The sequence below is a fragment of the Asparagus officinalis genome, chromosome 8, assembly GCF_001876935.1.
Source record: "Asparagus officinalis chromosome 8, Aspof.V1, whole genome shotgun sequence".
In the NCBI taxonomy this organism is placed as follows: Eukaryota; Viridiplantae; Streptophyta; class Magnoliopsida; order Asparagales; family Asparagaceae; genus Asparagus; species Asparagus officinalis.
Window position 1 is genome coordinate 56,845,989 of NC_033801.1, and position 15,824 is coordinate 56,861,812.

Sequence of the window (15,824 nt, forward strand, 5' to 3'; positions counted from 1 at the left end):
TGCTGTCCGTAGCTTCTTCTTGTTGTTTGCTTTTGGGCTTTGGACATTGGGCTTTTCTTGGACTCTTGGGCTTGGGCTTTGATTTATCTCTTCATTAAATACTTAAAAGAATTCATTGGGCTTCATGGCTTCATTTCTTCATTAAATTGTGGGCTTTTTGTTGAGAGATGAGGGTTTTGAGATTTATTCTTCATTAACCTGCAATTAAAGATAAAAACAATTATTAGTAGTATATTTATTCATATAAAATAGATAATGAGGGTATAAAATTGTAATAAAATATGATTATCAATTCGTCATGGAAGCTTGGTTCTTGGAGTTCTAAGCTTCGGTGGAGATATTGTTTAGGGTTGCCGTTGAAGATTTCGCTTTGCTCGTATGGTTAGGAGATCTATTTGAAATCTGTTCTAGGGTTCAGTTGGGTAACTTCTAAATTCTATCAAGTTTGAATTTTTCTCTATAATTTAGAGTTTGTGAGTATGGGTGAAAAAGTTGATGAAAGCAGCAAGATGGCGGGTACAGTTCAAGTTGATTTTTAGAACACTAAAATTAGTATGGTTAAATATGACTGTAAGATCAATTTTGGGTTTTGGATGAGCAATGTTTAGGATGCGCTCAATGCTTAGAATTTGGAGGACACCATCATAATCCATGAGAGGACACCTAAATATGAAGAGCTGGTATGGGAAAAGATGAATAGGAATGCTTGTGGGGGTGATCAGGTCTTGTTTGGAACATGAGCTGAAATATAATGTGATTGGGATAACGTCTGCAATAAAGATGTGGAAAATTCTCTACAACAAGTATCTTACGAAGAGTATTGAGAACATATTACACTTGCTACGTAGGATATTCAGATTTCAGATGTCCAAGGGCACCTCACTAGCAGTTCATGTGAATAACTACACTAAGTTGTTATCGGACCTAGCGAATGTTGATGAGAAGATATCGGATGAGTACAAGGCTATTATTCTTTTGGGCTCCTTACCGGATGAGGAGTATGATACATTTATGCTTACTTTGTTGAATGAGAGATTCTCTATCAGCTATAGTAAAGTAACTAATACTTTGGCGAACTATGATTTAAAGAGGAAGGGCAAGGAGACTTTCCGTGCTAGTACTTTAGGAGAGGCATTGACGACGAGAGGTAGAAGCCCATATCCGAGTGGTGGCAATAGAGGCATGTCAAAGCCTAGAGGCCATCACCAGTTAGCAAAGAATCAATGTGCATTCTGCAAGGGGTAGGGACATTGGAAGAGAGACTGTCCAAAGCTTAAGGAGAAGGAGAATGGCAAGAAAAAGGGCCAGAAGGCCAATGAGGTAAACGTTACGAGAGGCGATGATTCAGATGATTCAAGCTTTTCTCTACTGATTACTCCGGATGTGAATCACTTAGATGCATCAGATTGGATGCTTGATTCTGGCGCTACTTATCATGTTACTCCTAAGCGAGATTGGTTTGCATCATTTGAGAGACTTGATAGGGGTGTTGTTGTCATGAGAAATGATCAATCATGTGGCATTTGTAGAATAGGTACTGTGAGGATTCGGATGCATGATGGAGTAGTCCGTGAAATAAAGGAGGTGAGATTTGTTCCTTAACTGAAGAAGAATCTTATCTCAGTTGGAGCTTTGGAGGCGAAGAGATTCAAGGTGATCTTTGAGGATGCTGTAGCAAAGGTTACTAAAGAATCTTTGATGGTGATAAAGGGAGTCCACAGTTGGAACTTATATTATCTGAAGGGAGCACCAATATTGGCCAGGTAGCTTCAGCTATTTCAGAGACAGACATGAGCAGACTTTGGCACTATAGGTTAGGGCACACAGAAGAGAAGTCACTGCAAGTGCTGTGTAAGCAGGGGCTATTGAATGGAGCCAAGAGTGGAAAAGTTGAGTTCTGTGAGTACCGTGTTCTTAGTAAGAAGACGAATGTGAAGTTCGGGACTGCCATTCATAGGACGAGGAACATCCTGGATTACGTGTACACAGATGTTTGGGGTCCCATCAAGATTGCATCACTTGGTGGTCGACAATGGTTTGTCACGTTCGTTGATGACTATTCTAAGCGTTGTTGGGTGTACACCATAGAGAAGAAGAGTGAAGTCCTAGATATATTTGTGGAGTGAGAAGAGGTTAGAACTGTAGACTGTGAGAAAGATCAAGACGTTACGATCTGAAAGTTGGTGGTGAGTACACATCAGACCCCTTTCAGCAGCTATGTCGAGACGAGAGCATAGAAAGACACTTCATAGTTAGTCATACACCACAGCAGAATAGGGTAGCAGAGATGTTTGTTGGTGCATAGTGGTTTTGAGAAGATTTTTTGGGCTAAGCCACTTTCATATGCGAGTCACCTCATTAACAGGCTGCCTTCATCTGTGATTAAGGGGAATACCTCTATGGAGATGTGGCTGGGAGAGCCATGACACGACCATGACCAGCTAAAGGTATTTGGGTGCTCTGCATACTATCATGTTAAGACTGATAAGTTGGAACCTCGAGCTAGGAATGCCATATTTGTAGGATTCAAGTGTGGTGTTAAGGGATACAAGCTATAGAATCTAGTTAATAGGAAGATTGTGCTAAGTAAAGACGTCACGTTCGATGAGACTTCTATCTTGAAACTTCCCAGCTCTCATCAAGTAGAGAGCTACCCGACAGAGGAGATATCACACGTGGTGGAGATCGATGCAGCTCAACATTGTCCAGATAGTACAGTATCCATTAGTGTACCGACTGAGGTGATGTCAGGTGAGCACGACGATGACGAGGAGGATATGGGTACAAATGTGCAGAATCAGGGACCGAAGATTCAAGTTCAGGATTCTATTGCGGTTCGGAGACAGAGGAGAGACATACGGATGCCAGCACCGTATATTGACACAGTAGTTGCATATGCACTTCCAGTGGAGAGTATCGGTGAGTTGGTGCCTACTACAGTTAGAGAGGCCGAGCAGAGTTCGAAGGCTGATTCGTGGCAGGTAGCTATGCAGGAGGAGATGGAGTCTTTTCTCAAGAATGATACATGGGAGCTTATTGAGCTTCTAAAGGGGCGGAAGGCAATTGGTTGCAAATAGGTATACACGAAGAAGGAGGGCATTAAAGGCACTCCAGTGAGGTTCAAAGCTAGATTGGTTGCAAAGGGCTATGCACAGCTATTGATTATAATGAGATGAGGTTTTCTCTCCAGTGGTAAAACATTCTTCAATTCGGATTTTGCCTGCTTTGATGGCACAATATGGTTTGGAGTTAGATCAGTTGGATGTGAAGATGGTATTTCTTCATGGTGATCTTGATAAAAAAATATATATGACTCAGCCATTGGGATTCCGAGCTGTAGGGAAGGATAAGTTAGTTTATAGGTTAAAGAAATCGCTATACGGTTTGAAGCCAGTTTGATCCTTGCGTGTATTTTCGCAAGTTGAAAGGAGGTGCGTACATTTATTTATTGCTTTGTGTCGATGGCTTGTTGGTTGCCTCTATTTCCAGGTCTGCTATAGATGAGTTGAATACACAACTTTCAAAGGAGTTTGAGTTGAAAGATTTGGGTGAGGCTAAGCGTATTTTAGGAATAAAGATCAACAGCGACAAAGAGAATGACATAATTTGTTTGACACATTTGGCTTATTTGAAGAAGGTTCTACAGTGATTTTATGTTAGCATGGATACGAAGCCAGTTAGTGTACCTTTGGGAGCCCATTTAAAGCTTTCAGCTGACCTTTCACTGAAGACAGTTGAAGACCGAGAGTTGATGTCGAAGACTCCATATGAAAGCGCGGTTGGGAGCTTGATGTACGTGATGGTATGTACGAGGCCGGATTTGTCACAGGCGATGAGCATGGTTTTGAGATAAATGCACGATCCAGGAGTGGGTCATTGGGATATCGTGAGATGGATTTTGAGGTACATTCGTGGTACCCTCAAATTTGGTTTAGTTTTTGAGCGGGACACTAGAGGTGGGCAGTTGTGCATTCGCTATGTTGATTCAGATTATGTCGGGAATTTGGATAAGCGCCGATCTATGACATGGTATGTGTTCACTTTGACCCGTGCGTCGGTGTGTTGGAGATGCACCTTATAGTCTATGATGGTTTTGTCAACAACGGAGGCAGAGTATATGGCAATAACAGAGGCTGTGAAGGAGACTATTTGGTTTCAAAGACTTTTGGAGGAACTTGGTATATCACAACGGTCTGTCACTATTCATTGTAATAGCATGTGTGCTATCTATTTGGTGAAGAATCAGGTTTTTCATACGAGGACGAAACACATTGACGTTCGTGATCACTTCGTTCGATGTGTTCTTGAAGATAGCGATGTGAAGATTGTGAAGGTCCACACGAAGGATAATCCGGCGGATATGCTCACTAAGATGGTTCCAAGGAACAAGTTTGATCACTACAGAAACTTATTGCATATTCTTGATTGTTGTGGCCGTTGGCGGCCATTTGGATGAACTACGGGCGACTTGATCCCTTGGGAGAGGGGGTACGTAGGTAACCTCATTAGTGCAACCGATTTTTTTGGGTTCCTGACTTGTTGTGGATTGAGTCCGTTGTCGTGGATTACTTCCACTTCGTACTGGACGTAACAAGTGGGAAGTTTGTTTAGTTTGGTGTCAGCTCAATTTTTGGAAAAACTTCACCGAGGTGGAGAATTGAAGAGTTCAGGAAAAATAAAGCTGACAGGCATTTGGAAGTTTCACGGTCGACCACGAGTGGCACCGCGGTCGGCCGCAAACGTGCACTAGTACATGGTAGTTTTTTGGAGTTCTGGTCGGTCGACCGCGAGGTTAGGTCTGGTCGACCGCCAAACCCTGTAATGGTTTTTTTGGAATTTGTTATTTTGTTCGGTCAACCGCGAGCGTTGGCGCGGTCGACCGCCAGTCGGGTTTGGGCCTGGGCCTTATTTTCTGTTCTGATTTGGTTTGTATTTTGATATATATATTAAAACACGATTTTAGGGTTTGGTTAAAATCAGATTTTTGAGACTGTACTGAGCATATTGAGAGGGAGAACTTGTGAGCAAGAAGAGAGCTTTGGTTTAGGGTTTATTTGTGAGTTTTTGTGAGATTGTAACCCTTTGTACTCTTCTTGATTTAGTAAAATCTCCCCATCCTCTCCCCGTGGACGTAGGCAAATTGCTGAATCACGTATATCTCTGTGTTTGGTTTGATTTGTCATATTTTGGATTGGATTGTGCTCGTGTTTGGTTTGGTTACGTATATCTCTGTGTTTGGTTTGATTTGTCATATTTTGGATTGGATTGTGCTCGTGTTTGGTTTGGTTATCTTCTCTCGTGGCTCACGGACTCGTTCGTCATATTTTGGATTGGATTGTGCTCGTGTTTGGTTTGGTTATCTTCTCTCGTGGCTCACGGACTCGTTCGGTGTGCGAGCACGCTTCCGCATAGGCGCGCAACAAATGTTCTTTCACAGGAAAGCTACCTGTGCGTTTCAATTCGATAACACAGGAAAGCTACTTGTGCGTTCTAACTCAACCAAACGAATTCCTCTATGTTTAAAGCCAAGACATGATTCCAAATAAATAGAGGGAGTCTGATGTCAGCTGTCAAAGTGACTAAGGCCGAGAAGAAACAGACTACTCCACTGTGGAGCCTATTGGATGGGTACAGGCAGATTATAATCAGCAACACGAAAGCCGATTCGACCCAGCGCGCAAACTATTCTTCTAAGTGGCTTAACATTCCAACAAAGAGTGAGTTGAGCTGATCAAGAAAAGAAATAGAGTAAGAATCTTCTGAGGTTGTCCTCCTAACCACAGTTAGGATAAAGCCCCTCCCATGTGGGCTTGCGATTCTCCCTGTCTATGATAATGGATCTGTCTTAAGCCCAGAATTGCTCGATCTCACGAAAGATAACCTCGCTAACAAGTTTGCAGATGGTGTTTCTATGGTTGCTTCGCTATCCTTCACTCTCTCTTACCCAACTCTTGTAGCTGCGCTTCACATGTTCGTCAATGCCTACAAGAACGTCCTTGTTATTTCACATGATCCTCAAATCAGACGAAGTGAACAATCAACTAAATCTTTGGGATCCAAAGTATTCCGAAAATTCATCCCAGTCAACCGCGAACTTTCGAAAACTTTGGAGGGGGTTCTGTAGGCTGTCTAAAAATCACAATGGATAGCTAATCCCTATTAAGCTCTAACAACTGAAGTTACAATCGGACGACTTTTTAATCACTACATCCACAACTCTACAATCGCTACAACCACGGCCTCATCTCTGAGATGATTGATCTTGATGGCTACGACAATAGCATGACTAATATTATATTAGCAACTATTAGAGATGCTGATGAGCAGTGTAATGATTTTAGAAATAAAATGTTGGACTTAGCTGGTGAGTTGCTTGGTAGAGAGCAGTGGGCAAATATTCATCTAAAAGTCACTATGGATGGTTGATTCCCGTCAAGTTTCAACAATGAAAGCTACGATCAAATAGCTTTCGTGCCGACAAACGAAGGTTGCAAATAGGAGACTTTTCACACAGATCGAGAAGAGTTACAATTCAACGACGCTTCCGACAGCTAACGAAAACTCTATTCAGTGACCTTCATAATCAACAGTGAGCGTTACAATCTAACGACTCTCATATCCCATAACAGGCAAAGATCAATAATCAGTGGCCTTTGCAGTGTTATAATGGACGAGGTTACAAGTCAACAACCTCTTTCAAACGCAGAACTCACTTCTGTGTTTCTCAAGTTCGAAACGCAAGGTCCACATCTGCGTTTCCCAAATTCAAAACGCAGACGAACTGTGCGTTCTCCAACAGACGTCCAACTCTGCAACGCAGAGTTAAAATACAAGAAGCACAAGCTGTGCGTTCTTCGGCAAAACACTCAACACTGCGTCCCAAATCCAGGACGCAGAGTTGAGAACTCAACACATGAGCGGCCTGTGCGTCTCAAATCTCTAACAGAGATTTAACTCTGCGTCTCAAGCCTTGGATGCAGAGTTAAGGCCCAGAACGCCAACTGGGGCATTTTGACTTGTTCAAACACAGCCCGAACGGCCTCAAAACCATTATCCCACGTTCTGAGGGATTTTCACCCACTTAGGAGCGGATTTAGGGGTTGGTTACAACCCTAATCCCCCTATAAATAACTGATTTACTCAGTTGAGTAAGAGGTTGATGTGTGCTGGCATCAAAACCACATAAGGTTAACAAATCTCGGCGGCTTAACCGCACAGAGAAGGCGATTTTCCAAGAGATCAAAGAACTGATCAGCAATCAGTTAGTCAAATCTTGAAGAATCCTTTCACCAATGGCGGATTTACTTGGCTATTAACCGAATCTTCGGTTCTAACAACTTTGTTACAGAGTGTCAACTCACTCTGAGTTCTGAAACTCATTTAAGAGTTCGTAATTAAGCTTGCAACGCAAGGTAATTACACCAAACCAGTTATTCGGTTCTCAACAACTCTTTTCAGAGTTTTCAACTCGCTCTGAGTTTATTAAGCTTGTTAAGAGTTCTAAACCAAATTCATCAAACAAGTCAATCGTTCCAGTAAATCAAGACGGTCGGATCGTCAACGGAGAGCAAGTTCGACACAATCAATCAAAGGAGGTACTCCATCGAGAAGAACCCAGTTTTAAACAAAGGGGAGAATCAAATTCATTCTCCTCTCTTTTGTAATCGGAATCCAAATTGTAATTGATTTTGAGAGGAATACAAGTCAATTTTTCTTTCATTGTCTTTTTACTTTAAATTTCCAACAAACAAAAGATGGCGACTCCGCTGGGGACTAGCTTCTCTGACGAGGAAGTGGTGGCGCAATCCGACGTTCACCTTACTGGGACCACCGTCGAAACTCTCGTCGTAGAGTTCGACTAAGCCAAGTACGAGGAGGTTCTCTCCTCTGGGTCCCTTAGCCCTAAAGCTAGGCGTGATACCCACAAGATCTCTAAGGAGGTTGTAAATACTGCTGAGATGCCAAAGAAAGCCCTCTCCTTTGGCCAAGACCTTAAACTCGCTCTGCGAGTTGAAGACTCCTCCCCCGTATAACTATGGCGCATAATAGGTCAAAAGAGACCTATGTCGGAGGAAAACCCAACCAACACCGACGACGCTGCGGCCAAGGCGTTGAAACAAGCTAAGAAAAACGCCGCTCGACGGAGGAGAAGATCCATGCGGCGAGCATATCTGCGGAATAGCCGAGCTAAGGCCCAACACAAGAACTGCGTCTCTGAAAATCTGCCCGAACTCTGCGTTTCTGCTCCAGAACACACACTTCATGGCAATGAACCCGACTATGAGCCTCGGGTTATCCAGCTCAAACGCGACCCTCAGTGGCGCGTTGTCCAATCCAGACGCACACCTCAAGAGTGCGTCCCAAAACATGACCTCCAAAGGCACGTTCAATCATCCGAACGCACGCCACAGCCATGCGTTCAGTCAGAACACGACCCTCAAGGGTCTGTTCAAACAGCCAGACGCACACCACAAGGGTGCGTTCGTCCAAAACACGACCCCCAGGGGTCTATTCAATCATCCAAACGCACACCACAAGTGTACGTTCAATCAAAACCCGACCCTCAGAGGTCTGGTTCATCAACTAAACGCACATCACAAGTGTGCGTTCAAACAAAGAACGACCCTCAGGGGTCTGCTTCATCATCAAAACGCACACCTCAAGTGTGCGTTCAACCAAAACAAGACCCACAGGGGTCTGTTTCAACATCAAAACGCACACCACAAGTGTGCGTTCAATCAGGACAAGATCCACAAGGATCTGTTCCATCAGTCAAACACAGGCCTCGACCTCGTGTTTATAAACCTAAACGCGACCCTCGTGTTTCGTCTCAAGAACATGACATGGTCCGTAAGGTTTAAGAGGGACAGCATGGATTTAAGGTCCATGTCCAACCTATCCAAGAGCAGGGGGTTCCATCTCCACCTTCACGAGATCTTTCCCAGGTCTCCGATTTGCGTAAGCTATTGTCAAGAGGAAGACCAATTCATCAAGGGACTCATTCATGCCAATGTGAACGGCTCATCTCCGCTGTCCTCTCCGAATGCAGATGTTGTTCACCTACGCCTAGACAGTCGGTGTTCAATAGATTAACGAATGTCGTTAGGCCTCCCAAACGACAACATCGCCAGAAGAAGACCTCTAAAATCGACTATCCCGAGGTTACTATCAACATGATCAGCAGAGGAAAAGCCTCGCATTCCGATTCTGACGAGTCACAAAGAAGTCATTCCCCAACTGTTAGGGAAATTTGTGACCAGTTCGAAGGAGTATATCGGCATACTCGGACTCAGACAGGAGCTATTCGCCCGGTTAACTATCAAAAGTTAGCCAAAGGGATTACAACAAGTGATGAACATTCGGCAATAGCCGAATCTCAATCTTCGATATCGGTCGGAGCACAAGAGGTCTCCGCTTACATGGCAGGAAGTCCCGAGGACATAGCCAAAAGAGTTGACGAACATCACGTCATACTCCAGGCGCAGCAGGAAACCCTTCTTCAAATGAAGGACATGTTGGCCCAGCTCCTGGCAGAAAAAGGCCAAAAACCTGAGTCTTCCCGGAAGACAATGTAAAAGGGAAAGCAAAAAGCACACGAACATTCAGATCGTGAGACTCACAACCTGGAATCCTCTTCTGAAGGTGAGAAGGAGATGGAAAAAGAACTGCATCCTCAGTCCACTAAAATGGATGAACTGGAAGCTCGCCTCAATGCAATAGCCAACAGAAGTGAGCTCCACGAAGAAGGAGTGGTGAGGCCTTATCCCGCTGAGTGGGACACAGCTCCTTACCCACCGAAGTTCAAAGCCCCTACCTTGCAACCGTTCGATGGCACAGGATCGCCAAATCAGCACATCTACTATTTCAAATCTCAAACTGGAGATGTGGTGGCGAACGATGCCATCCTGACACGCTTGTTCATCGGCACTCTTAAAGGAGTGGCCTTTGAATGGTTTATGAAACTGCCCGCTGGATCTATTCAGAAATGGGTAGATTTAGAAAGGCTTTTCTTGGCTAGGTTCTTCGAGGACGATACGGAAGTTTCTGTCCTGACTCTTCTCGCCACTAAGCAGAAGAAGGGAGAATCTATCAAGACCTATGTTGAAAGATTCAGTAGCATGGCATTGCGATGCCCTTCAGGTATGACCCAATCAACCTTGGTTGAAACTTACAGGCACAACTTGCAGACCCAGCTCATTGCTTAGATGGGGGTAGCAGAATGTCGCTCCTGGAGACAATTGGTATCGCAAGGAGAATAAGCCGAAGAGATTATCGCTCGGGTGAAAGCCGAAGAAGCTGCACAGCCCAAACCGCAATAGCAACGCAATCAGAACAACTCCCAGCGGTCTAAGGGCAAAGAGACCTTAGCAGCTGACTACACACAAGTACCACCGCCCACGAAGCAAGGCAAAGCACCCAATAAGTAAAAAGTGCCCAAACAGTATTCCTTCAAGGAGGAGCATGTGGACACCTTGTTCCAGCTACTGCGGAAGAACAACAAGTTACAGCTTCCTGAAATTAGGAAGCCAGAGGAGGCAGGGAAGGTAGATGACCCTAATTACTGCCGCTATCACAGATTCCTGGGGCATCCTACCAGAAGATGCTACATCTTTAAGGACATTCTCCAAAATTTGGTGGACGCCAAGGTGCTCACTCTGAAACCTGAGCAAAAGACTGTCTCTACCAACATGATAGCAGTCCAGTTCGGTGACTTCCCTCCAGTGGCGGCCGCAGATGGCGTTGTCCCCATCCACAAGGGAGAAATGCACCTGAAGAATACTGACTTGCACAGTCAGAAAGACAAGGGGTTGATACCCCTCACCACGTCAAAAGGAGAAATCATGTGGGTCCACCCTGATCTGGTGGAAGACCAACAGTGGACGAACATCCCGTCCAAGAAGAAAAGAGGAAAGACTAAGTCATCCAACATGATTAGCCCCTCTGTTAATGAGAATGATGATCATCTCAAACCTCTTACTGACTCAGAAGAAGAGATGATTGTTCTAGCGGCATACCCAGAAGGCAACCCTGGCACTCGGTCAGGAAAAGCTTACTTGAGAGACTACAACTAGGATACTCAAGAAGCTGACGAACACCCCCAAGACGCTGGGGGTTCTGTACTGAAAAAGCCGGTCGATAAAGGAAAACAAAAGGAACTCCGGTTCAATAAAAATCTTCACCAGGGACCCGGGGAGTCGAGCACTCCCTTCCAATTCAATGTCATGGCGCAGTTGGCCAACATACCGGCCAGAATTACGCTATATGAGCTCTTAAGGTTGTCCAAATCCACCAAGGAAGCTCTAATTGAAGCGTTGAAGAACACGGAGAGCTTCATCACCCAAGTCACTCCAATTCCCGAAGCTTCTAAAGACCAAACTTGTCGGCAATGTCTGCAAGCTGCAAGAAGTTTATCCTGTATATCGTTTACTCAAGAAGATATGCAGGTTAAACACAAACACGACAGACCTTTGTACTACACAGGGTATATTGGATCTTCCAAAATCAGTCGTGTCCAGGTTGACCCGGGCTCCGCACTCAGCATCATGTCCTATAGGGTCATGCAGGTCTTAGGAATCCCTATGCACAGGTTGCACATTACCCAGACCACCATCTTCGGGTTCAATGCAAACAACACTCGACCCCTAGGGAAGATCAAACTCAGATGCCAAATTGGAGACCTCAAGTCCGAAGTGACTTGTTATATTATAGATGCGGACACGTCCTACAATCTGTTGTTAGGACGACCATGGATACATGCAAACCGCATTGTCCCATCTATCCTACATCAGGTCATGAAGTATGCTAATGATGAAGGAGAAGTTCGAACCCTAATTGCGGAAAAATACCCTTTCCGAGGAGTGGAGAACTTTCACACTGATTCCGTTTTCTATCTAGAATCTCAAGAGAAAGAAGAGGTGGACAGCGGAAACGAAGCTGACATTGAACCAGATCTAGAAGAAGATTGTCCGTGGGAACTGAACTTAGATGTAATGGGTCAGGATGAGAGTAATAATAATGTACCGAGCGAGGGTGAATGGTGCATTAATGAAGACTTTCTTTTAGCGTACTTGCCTGATGTGTCCTCTAAAAATAAACCAGTAGAGAATGATTCTAATGCAGGTACCAACCCACGACACACACTGTGCACAGAGGCATCACTTACGTTGCCTATCAAATCATTCTTTGCTTCAGATGAAGAAGTAGAAGATGCACAGAAGGCTTTCTTCAAAGTCCCATCCAAAAGGAAAGGGCAGAAGCCGATCTGTTTTGGTAAAGTCAAACCCGAACAACTCAAACGAGGAAGTTCAGAGGAAGATGACGGAGTTCCCCAATTCCATTACCACGAACCCAATTCTATATACTTAATGAAACGAATGGGGTATAACTTTAATGAGAAACAGGGTCTGAACTTCGGGAAAGGTAGGCGAACCCCAATCCGAATGTCTCTAACCCCTGAAGGAAAACCTCCGGATTATTATCAAAAAACCGGAAGGGGCTTAGGTTATGTCACAACTCCCCCTGCCTCAGAAAATGAGATCAGTAATTATCTGCGTCAGGGTCATTCATCCGGAACATCTTCCTGGGAATTCGACGTCAGTGTCGGGCCTTTCTTTAAAAGTTTGACTGTGAACATGGTTTCAACTAGTCACCCCGATGAAGATGCAGAGGGTGACGAAGAGTTAATCAAATCAACCGACGATCCTTGGATCAAACGTCTTAACATCTTGTAGGATATGCGCTTCGAACAACGCGACCACCCACCGAAGATAAAGTGATCCAGGTCAATATGGGAGATGAGTCTGACCCTAAGCCTATCTTTATAGCCGAAGACTTATCATCATCCAAAAAAGAGGACCTTATATCTCTCATCCCAGAATATATAGATGTCTTCGCTTGGAATTATGAAGATATGCCTGGCCTTGACACGAAGGTTGCCATGCACCGTCTTAACATCGATCCGGATGCAAAACCCGTTAAACAACAACAACGCAGGTTTCGTCCAGAGATCATGGAATCAATTGAGTCAGAAGTTAAAAAGCTTATAGACTCAGGTTTTGTCAGGGAAGAACAACACCCTGACTGGGTGGCCAACATCGTCCCAGTTCCTAAGAAGAACGGTAAAGTCCGGATATGTATCGATTTCCGCGATCTCAATGCCGCCTGTCCGAAAGACGAATTCCCACTCCCCATCACGGATGTTATGATTGACAACACCTGCGGGTATGAAAAAATGTCTTTCATGGATGGATTCTCTGGGTACAATCAGATAAAGATGCACCCGGACGATGAAAAACATACTGCTTTTAGAACACCACTGGGGGTGTATTGCTACACAGTGATGCCCTTCGGCCTGAAAAATGCAGGTGCAACTTATCAACGTGCAATGAACACAATCTTTCACGAACACCTACGAAAGAAGATCGAGTGCTACGTTGATGACATAGCAGTAAAGAGCCAATGTAAAGACGATCATCTTGCAGATCTGAAGACAATGTTCGAAATCATGCGAGCACATCAGCTGAAGATGAACCCGACAAAATCGTTCCTCGGAGTTTCAAGTGGAAAATTCCTGGGATTTATCGTTACTTCCAAGGGAATCTCTCTTGACCCAGAAAAAGTGCGTGCCATCCAAGACATGCCACCTCCGAAGAATCTCAAAGAGCTCAGAGGTTTGCAAGGCAGACTGGCCTACATTCGAAGATTCATATCAAATCTTTCAGGGCGCTGCCAACCTTTCTCTAAGCTCATGAAGAAAGGAATATCCTTTGTTTGGGATGCTGAGTGTCAAAGAGCATTCGAGGAGATTAAAAAATATCTCACTCAACCGCCAGTTCTCGTGGCCCCAATATCAGGAAAACCATTCCTGTTATATGTGAGGGCCATGGATCATTCTCTTGGTGCTTTGTTAGCCCAAAACAATGACCAATGTCAAGAACAAGCCATCTATTACCTGAGTAGGACTATGATGGGAGCCGAACACCGGTATAATCCGGTCGAAAAAGAATGTCTCGCCTTGGTATTCACAATCCAAAAGATGCGACATTATCTAGTTGGACAAACAATTCAGGTCATCTCTAAGGTGAATCCCTTAAGAGTTCTAATGACGAAACCATCATCTCTAAATTGCCGACTCGCAAAGTGGGCCATTCTCTTGTCACAATACGACATGCAGTTCATGCCTCAAAAGGCGGTCAAGGGTCAAGCACTGGCAGACTTCTTAGCCGATCACCCAGTATCAGGAGCGTCTAAGTTGTATGAAGAATTACCTGACGAAGTCGCTGAAGTTTGCACCACTCAAGAAGCTACGCAAGTGTGAAAGTTATTCTTCGACGGTGCGTCTAGAGAAAACCCTCATGGAGCAATCACCGCAGGAGTAGGAGTAGTATTAATCTCTCCGAACGGCCACGTAATCCCAAGGGGATTTTCCCTAATCGAACCTTGCACCAACAATGTATCAAGTCCGAGGGGAATACGAAGTACGTCATGAGGATTTGATCCCGTATTACTTCGCAGTGCTAAAGCAAGCTCAAAAGTTCGAAGGTTTCTTTATCGAATATGTACCACGAGCTCAGAATGCTTATGCAGATGCTTTAGCCTCCTTGACAACTTCATTAGCATTGCCACCGGAGGCTAAAACAATGATTCCAGTCGTGGGACGCAAACTATACTTTTCTAAGATTCCTATGGAGGAAAACTCAGACAAGACAGCGACAGGTGAAGTCTGTACAACCTCTATGGAGTTCGAATCTAGGGATTGGCGATTCCCGTACATCGACTATTCCCTATATGAAATTTTGCCTGATGATCCAAAGGAAGCGGCTGCAATTAAATGAAAAGCCCTCCGATTCTATTACGATGCAGTGTCTCAAGTCCTGTATCGTAAATCACATGATGGAGTCTTACTTCGATGCCTCTCTCGGAAGGAAGCAAAAGAGGCCCTCAAAGAAGCTCACGACGGAATGTGTGGGGCTCATCAGCCCGGAGCTAAATTAGGGGATCGCCTCCGACGAATTGGCTATTATTGGCCGAAGATGTTCTCAGATGCGGTTGACTACGCTAAACGTTGTCACACATGCCAAATTCATGGGGACTTCATCCATCAAGCACCTGGGAACTTACACCCCACAACGGCATCCTGGCCCTTCGAAATGTGGGGTATGGATATAGTGGGACCGATTTCCCCTTCGACGTCCAAGGGGAACCAATTCATTTTAGCTGTGACCGACTATTTCTCCAAATGGGCGGAGGCAATCCCGTTGAAAGAAGTCAAGACTTCAAACGTGATCAAGTTCATCAAACATCACGTCATCTACCGCTTTGGAGTCCCGAGGCGAATAGTTCACGACAACGGGACACAATTCGTCAGCTTTGGGTTTCAAAGATTTTGTGATAAATTCAGAATCCAAAGTGTTACATCTACGGCTTATTATCCGCCAGCAAATGGTCTTGCAGAAGCCTTCAACAAAACCATAGTGAAGCTTCTCAAAAAGTTTGTTTCCAAGAGCCGACGCGATTGGGATGAAAGACTTGGAGAATGCCTGTAGGCTTACCGCACAACGGTGAGGACCCCTACAAGAGCTACACCATTCTCTTTGGTATATGGCTGCGAGGCTGTATTACCATTAGAAATTTAGATCCCTTCTCTGAGAGTCGCGGTTACAACTGGACTAACTGAAGAAGAGAAACATCAACGACGTCTGCAAGAACTTGAAGCCTTAGACGACAAACGACTTCAAGCTCAGCAACAGATTGAGCTATATCAAGCCCGTATTTTCAAAGCCTACAACAAAAAGGTCAAGGAACGGATTTTTAAGAAAGGCGAC